This window comes from Euprymna scolopes, chromosome 13 (genome assembly GCF_053919585.1).
Source record: "Euprymna scolopes isolate OS-2025 chromosome 13, ASM5391958v1, whole genome shotgun sequence".
NCBI lineage: Eukaryota > Metazoa > Mollusca > Cephalopoda > Sepiida > Sepiolidae > Euprymna > Euprymna scolopes.
Window position 1 is genome coordinate 46,792,745 of NC_136494.1, and position 9,669 is coordinate 46,802,413.

The 9,669-nt window shown below is 23.3% G+C and overlaps 1 protein-coding gene across 1 annotated transcript in view; it reads right to left on the bottom strand.

The window, feature by feature from the left end:
• The window catches only part of LOC145292007 (ras-related protein Rab-18-like), a gene marked incomplete in the record, with an annotated part of 169,663 nt that overhangs the window by 54,708 nt on the left and 105,286 nt on the right, over positions 1-9,669 (bottom strand).

The window sequence follows — 9,669 nt, forward strand, 5'->3', positions numbered from 1 at the left end:
TCCTACCTTTTATACACATTCATTTTTAAACATTCATTTTTACACTATTTCTTACCTTTTATACACATTCATTTTACACATTCATTTTTACACTATTTCTTACCTTTTATACACATTCATTTTTACACTATTTCTTACCTTTTATACACATTCATTTTTACACTATTTCTTACCTTTTATACACATTCATTTTTTACACTATTTCTTACCTTTTATACCACATTCATTTTTACACATTCATTTTTACACTATTTCTTAACTTTTATACACATTCATTTTTACACTATTTCTTACCTTTTATACACATTCATTTTTACACTATTTCCTACCTTTTATACACATTCATTTTTACACTATTTCCCACCTTTTATACACATTCATTTTTACACTACTTCTTACCTTTTATACACATTCATTTTTACACTATTTCTTACCTTTTATGCACATTCATTTTTACACTATTTCTTACCTTTTATGCACATTCATTTTTACACTATTTCTTACATTTTATACACATTCATTTTTACACTATTTCTTATCTTTTATACACATTTATTTTTACACTATTTCTTACCTTTTATACACATTCATTTTTACACTATTTCCTACCTTTATACACATTCATTTTTACACTATTTCTTACCTTTTATACACATTAATTTTTACACTATTTCTTACCTTTTATACACATTTATTTTTACACTATTTCTTACCTTTTATACACATTCATTTTTACACTATTTCTTACCTTTTATACACATTCATTTTTACACTACTTCTTACCTTTTATACACATTTATTTTTACACTATTTCCTACCTTTTATACACATTCATTTTTACACTATTTCTTACCTTTTATACACATTCATTTTACACTATTTCTTACCTTTTATACACATTCATTTTTACACTATTTCTTACCTTTTATACACATTCATTTTTACACTATTTCTTACCTTTTATACACATTCATTTTTACACTATTTCTTACCTTTTATACACATTCATTTTTACACTATTTCTTACCTTTTATGCACATTCATTTTTACACTATTTCTTACCTTTTATACACATTCATTTTTACACTATTTCTTACCTTTTATACACATTAATTTTTACACTATTTCCTACTTTTTATACACATTCATTTTTACACTATTTCTTACCTTTTATACACATTCATTTTTACACTATTTCCTACCTTTTATACACATTCATTTTTACACTATTTCCTACCTTTTATACACATTCATTTTTACACTATTTCTTACCTTTTATACACATTCATTTTTATACTATTTCTTACCTTTTATACACATTCATTTTTACACTATTTCTTACCTTTTATACACATTTATTTTTACACTATTTCTTACCTTTTATACCTATTCATTTTTACACTACTTCTTACCTTTTATACACATTCATTTTACAACTATTTCCTACCTTTTATACACATTCATTTTTACACTATTTCTTACCTTTTATGCACATTCATTTTTACACTATTTCTTACCTTTTATACACATTCATTTTTACACTATTTCCTACCTTTTATACACATTAATTTTTACACTACTTCTTACCTTTTATACACATTCATTTTTACAATTTCTTACCTTTTATGCACATTCATTTTTACACTATTTCTTATCTTTTATACACATTCATTTTTACAACTATTTCTTATCTTTTATACACATTATTTTTACACTATTTGTTACCTTTTATACACATTCATTTTTACACTATTTCCTACCTTTTATACACATTCATTTTTACACTATTTCTTACCTTTTATACACATTCATTTTTACACTATTTCTTACCTTTTATACACATTCATTTTTACACTATTTCTTACCTTTTATACACATTCATTTTTACACTATTTCTTACCTTTTATGCACATTCATTTTTACAATATTTCCTACCTTTTATACAGATTCATTTTTACACTATTTCTTTCATTTTATACGCATTCATTTTTACACTATTTCTTACCTTTTATACAGATTCATTTTTACACTATTTCCTACCTTTTATACACATTCATTTTTACACTATTTCTTACCTTTTATGCACATTAATTTTTACACTATTTCTTACCTTTTATACACATTCATTTTACACTATTTCTTACATTTTATACACATTCATGTTTACACTATTTCTTACCTTTTATACACATTCATTTTACACTATTTCATACCTTTTATACACATTCATTTTTACATTATTTCTTACATTTTATACACATTCATTTTTACAGTATTTCCTACCTTTTATACACATTCATTTTTACACTATTTCTTACCTTTTATACACATTCATTTTTACACTATTTCTTACCTTTTATACACATTCATTTTTACACTATTTCTTACCTTTTATACACATTCATTTTTACACTATTTCTTACCTTTTATACACATTCATTTTTACACTATTTCATACCTTTTATACACATTCATTTTTACACTATTTCTTACCTTTTATGCACATTCATTTTCACACTATTTCTTACCTTTTATACACATTCATTTTTACACTATTTCTTACATTTTATACACATTCATTTTTAGACTATTTCTTACTTTTTATACACATTCATTTTTACACTATTTCTTACCTTTTATACACATTCATTTTTACACTATTTCTTACCTTTTATACACATTCATTTTTACACTATTTCTTACCTTTTATATACATTCATTTTTAACCTATTTCCTACCTTTTATACACATTCATTTTTACACTATTTCTTACCTTTTATACACATTCATTTTTACACTATTTCTTACCTTTTATACACATTAATTTTTACACTATTTCTTACCTTTTATACACATTCATTTTTACACTATTTCTTACCTTTTATACACATTCATTTTTACACTATTTCCTACCTTTTATACACATTCATTTTTACACTATTTCTTACCTTTTATACACATTCATTTTTACACTATTTCCTACCTTTTATACACATTCATTTTTACACTATTTCATACCTTTTATACACATTCATTTTTTACACTATTTCCTACCTTTTATACACATTAATTTTTACACTATTTCTTACCTTTTATACACATTCATTTTTACACTATTTCTTACCTTTTATACACATTCATTTTAACACTATTTCCTACCTTTTATACACATTCATTTTCACACTATTTCTTACCTTTTATACACATTCATTTTCACACTATTTCTTACCTCTTATACACTTACATTTTTCCACTATTTCTTACCTTTTATACACATTCAATTTTACACTATTTCTTACCTTTTATACACATTCATTTTTACACTATTTCTTACCTTTTATACACATTTATTTTTACACTATTTCTTACCTTTTATACACATTCATTTTTACACTATTTCTTACCTTTTATACACATTCATTTTTACACTATTTCTTACCTTTTATACACATTTATTTTTACACTATTTCATACCTTTTATACACATTCATTTTTACACTATTTCTGACCTTTTATACACATTTATTTTTACACTATTTCTTACCTTTTATACACATTCATTTTTACACTATTCTTACCTTTTATACACATTCATTTTTACACTATTTCTTACCTTTTATACACATTCATTATTACACTATTTCTTACCTTTTATACACATTCATTTTTACACTACTTCTTACCTTTTATACACATTCATTTTTACACATTCATTTTTACACTATTTCTTACCTTTTATACACATTCATTGTTACACTATTTCTTACCTTTTATAAACATTCATTTTTACACTATTTCTTACCTTTTATACACATTCATTTTTACACATTCATTTTTACACTATTTCTTACCTTTTATACACATTCATTTTTACACTATTTCTTACCTTTTATACACATTCATTTTTACACTATTTCCTACCTTTTATACACATTCATTGTTACACTATTTCCTACCTTTCATACACATTCATTTTTACACTATTTCTTACCTTTTATACACATTCATTTTTACACTATTTCTTACCTTTTATACACATTCATTTTTACACTATTTCTTACCTTTTATACACATTCATTTTTACACATTCATTTTTACACTATTTCTTACCTTTTATACACATTCATTTTGACACATTCATTTTTACACTATTTCTTACCTTTTATACACATTCATTTTTACACTATTTCTTACCTTTTATACACATTCATTTTTACACTATTTCCTACCTTTTATACACATTCATTATTACACTATTTCTTACCTTTTATACACATTCATTATTACACTATTTCTTACCTTTTATACACATTCATTTTTACACTATTTCTTACCTTTTATACACATTCATTTTTACACATTCATTTTTACACTATTTCTTACCCTTTATACACATTCATTTTTACACATTCATTTTTACACTATTTCTTACCTTTTATACACATTCATTTTTACACTATTTCTTACCTTTTATACACATTCATTTTTACACATTCATTTTACACTATTTCTTACCTTGTATACACATTCATTTTTACACTATTTCTTACCTTTTATACACATTCATTTTTACACTATTTCCTACCTTTTATACACATCATTTTTACACTATTTCCTACCTTTTATACACATTCATTTTTACACTATTTCTGACCTTTTATACAAATTCATTTTTACACTATTTCTTACCTTTTATACACATTCATTTTTACACTATTTCTTACCTTTTATACACATTCATTTTTACACATTCATTTTTACACTATTTCTTACCTTTTATACACATTCATTTTGACACATTCATTTTTACACTATTTCTTACCTTTTATACACATTCATTTTTACACTATTTCTTACCTTTTATACACATTTATTTTCACACTATTTCCTACCTTTTATACACATTCATTTTTACACTATTTCTTACCTTTTATACACATTTATTTTCACACTATTTCTTACCTTTTATACACATTTATTTTCACACTATTTCTTACCTTTTATACACATTTATTTTCACACTATTTCTTACCTTTTATACACATGCATTTTCACACTATTTCTTACCTCTTATATACATTCATTTTTACACTATTTCTTACCTTTTATACACATTCATTTTTACACTATTTCCTACCTATTATACACATTCAATTTTACACTATTTCTTACCTTTTATACACATTCATTTTTACACTATTTCTTACCTTTTATACACATTCATTTTTACACTATTTTCTTATCTTTTATACACATTTATTTTTACACTATTTCTTACCTTTTATACACATTCATTTTAACACTATTTCCTACTTTTTATACACATTCATTTTTACACTATTTCTTACCTTTTATACACATTCATTTTTACACTATTTCTTACCTTTTATACACATTAATTTTTACACTATTTCTACCTTTTATACACATTCATTTTACACTATTTCTTACCTTTTATACACATTCATTTTTACACTATTTCTTACCTTTTATACACATTCATTTTTACACTATTTCTTACCTTTTATACACATTCATTTTTACACTATTTCTTTACCTTTTATGCACATTCATTTTTACAATATTTCCTACCTTTTATACAGATTCATTTTTACACTATTTCTTACATTTTATACGCATTCATTTTTAAAATATTTCTTACCTTTTATACACATTCATTTTTACACATTCATTTTTACACTATTTCTTACCTTTTATACACATTCATTTTTACACATTCATTTTTACACTATTTCTTACCTTTTATACACATTAATTTTTACACTATTTCTTACTTTTTATACACATTCATTTTTACACTATTTCCTACCTTTTATACACATTCATTTTTACACTATTTCCTACCTTTTATACACATTCATTTTTACACTATTTCTTACCTTTTATACACATTCATTTTTACACTATTTCTTACCTTTTATACACATTCATTTTTACACTATTTCCTACCTTTTATACACATTAATTTTTACACTATTTCTTACCTTTTATACACATTCATTTTTACACTATTTCCTACCTTTTATACACATTAATTTTTACACTATTTCCTACCTTTTTATACACATTCATTTTTACACTATTTCTTACCTTTTATATACATAAATTTTTACACTATTTCTTACCTTTTATACACATTCATTTTTACACTATTTCTTACCTTTTATACACATTCATTTTTACACTATTTCTTACCTTTTATACACATTCATTTTGACACTATTGCCTACCTTTTATACACATTCATTTTTACACTATTTCTTACCTTTTATACACATTCATTTTTACACTATTTCCTACCTTTTATACACATTCATTTTTACACTATTTCTTACCTTTTATACACATTCATTTTTACACTATTTTCTTACCTTTTATACACATTCATTTTTACACTATTTCTTACATTTTATACACATTCATTTTTACACTATTTCTTACCTTTTAATACACATTCATTTTTACACTATTTCCTACATTCTATACACATTCATTTTCACACTATTTCCTACCTTTTATACACATTCATTTTACACTATTTCCTACCTTTTATACACATTCATTTTTACACTATTTCTTACCTTTTATGCACATTCATTTTTACACTATTTCTTACCTTTTATGAACATTCATTTCACACTATTTCCTACCTTTTATACACATTCATTTTTACACTATTTCTTACCTTTAATACACATTCATTTTTACACTATTTCTTACCTTTTATACACATTCATTTTTACACTATTTCTTACATTTTATACACATTCATTTTTACACTATTCTTACATTTTATACACATTCATTTTTACACTATTTCATACCTTTTATACACATTCATTTTTACACTATTTCTTACCTTTTATACACATTCATTTTTACACTATTTCTTACCTTTTATACACATTCATTTTTACACTATTTCTTACCTTTTATACACAGTCATTTTTACACTATTTCTTACCTTTTATACACATTCATTTTTACACTATTTCCTACCTTTTATAGACATTCATTCGCACACTATTTCTTTACTTTTTATACACATTCATTTTTACACTATTTCTTACCTTTTATACACATTCATTTTTACACTATTTCTTACCTTTTATACACATTCATTTTACACTATTTCTTACCTTTTATACACATTCATTTTTACACTATTTCTTACCTTTTATACACATTCATTTTTACACTATTTCTTACCTTTTATACATATTCATTTTTACACTATTTCTTACATTTTATACACATTCATTTTTACACTATTTCTTACCTTTTATACACATTCATTTTTACACTATTTCTTACCGTTTTATACACATTCATTTTAACACTATTTCTTACCTTTTGTACACATTAATTTTACACTATTTCTTACCTTTTATACACATTCATTTTTAACACTATTTCTTACCTTTTATACACATTCATTTTCGCACTATGTCTTACCTTTATACACATTCATTTTTACACTATTTCCTACCTTTTATACACATTCATTTTTACACTATTTCCTACCTTTTATACACATTCATTTTTACACTATTTCTTACCTTTTATACACATTCATTTTTACACTATTTCTTACCTTTTATACACATTATTTTTACACTATTTCTTACCTTTTATACACATTTATTTTCACACTATTTCCTACCTTTTATACACATTCATTTTTACACTATTTCTTACCTTTTATACAATTAATTTTTACACTATTTCTTACCTTTTATACACATTCATTTTTACACTATTTCCTACATTTTATACACATTCATTTTTACACTATTTCCTACCTTTATACACATTCATTTTCACACTATTTCTTACCTTTTATACACATTCATTTTTACACTATTTATTACCTTTTATATACATTCATTTTTACACTATTTCTTACCTTTTATACACATTCATTTTTACACTATTTCTTACCTTTTATACACATTCATTTTTACCCTATTTCTTACCTTTTATACACATTAATTCTTACACTATTTCCTACCTTTTATACACATTCATTTTCACACTATTTCTTACCTTTCATACACATTCATTTTTACACTATTTCTTACATTTTATACACATTCATTTTTACACTATTTCTTACCTTTTATACACATTCATTTTTACACTATGTCTTACATTTTATACACATTCATTTTTACACTATGTCTTACCTTTTATACACATTCATTTTTACACTATTTCTTACCTTTTATACACATTCATTTTTACACTATTTCTTACCTTTTATACACATTCATTTTTACACTATTTCTTACATTTTATACACATTCATTTTTACACTATTTCTTACATTTTATACACATTCATTTTTACACTATTTCCTACCTTTTATACACATTAATTTTTACACTATTTCTTACCTTTTATACACATTCATTTTTACACTATTTCTTACCTTTTATACACATTCATTTTACACTATTTCTTACCTTTTACACACATTCATTTTTACACTATTTCTTACCTTTTATACACATTCATTTTTACACTATTTCTTACCTTTTATGCACATTCAGTTTTACACTATTTCTTACCTTTTATACACATTCATTTTTACACTATTTCTTACCTTTTATACACATTCATTTTTAAACTATTTCTTACCTTTTATACACATTCATTTTTACACTATTTCTTACCTTTTATATACATTCATTTTTAACCTATTTCCTACCTTTTATACACATTCATTTTTACACTATTTCTTACCTTTTACACACATTCATTTTTACACTATTTCTTACCTTTTATACACATTCATTTTTACACTATTTCTTACCTTTTATACACATTCATTTTTACACTATTTCTTACATTTTATACACATTCATTTTTACACTATTTCTTACTTTTTATACACATTCATTTTTACACTATTTCCTACCTTTTATACACATTCATTTTTACACTATTTCCTACCTTTTATACACATTCATTTTTACACTATTTCTTACCTTTTATACACATTCATTTTTACACTATTTCTTACCTTTTATACACATTCATTTTTACACTATTTCCTACCTTTTATACACATTAATTTTTACACTATTTCTTACCTTTTATACACATTCATTTTTACACTATTTCCTACCTTTTATACACATTAATTTTTACACTATTTCCTACCTTTTATACACATTCATTTTTACACTATTTCTTACCTTTTATATACATTAATTTTTACACTATTTCTTACCTTTTATACACATTCATTTTTACACTATTTCTTACCTTTTATACACATTCATTTTTACACTATTTCTTACCTTTTATACACATTCATTTTGACACTATTTGCATACCTTTTATACACATTCATTTTACACTATTTCTTACCTTTTATACACATTCATTTTTACACTATTTCCTACCTTTTATACACATTCATTTTTACACTATTTCTTACCTTTTATACACATTCATTTTTACACTATTTCTTACCTTTTATACACATTCATTTTTACACTATTTCTTACATTTTATACACATTCATTTTTACACTATTTCTTACCTTTTATACACATTCATTTTTTACACTATTTCCTACCTTCTATACACATTCATTTTCACACTATTTCCTACCTTTTATACACATTCATTTTTACACTA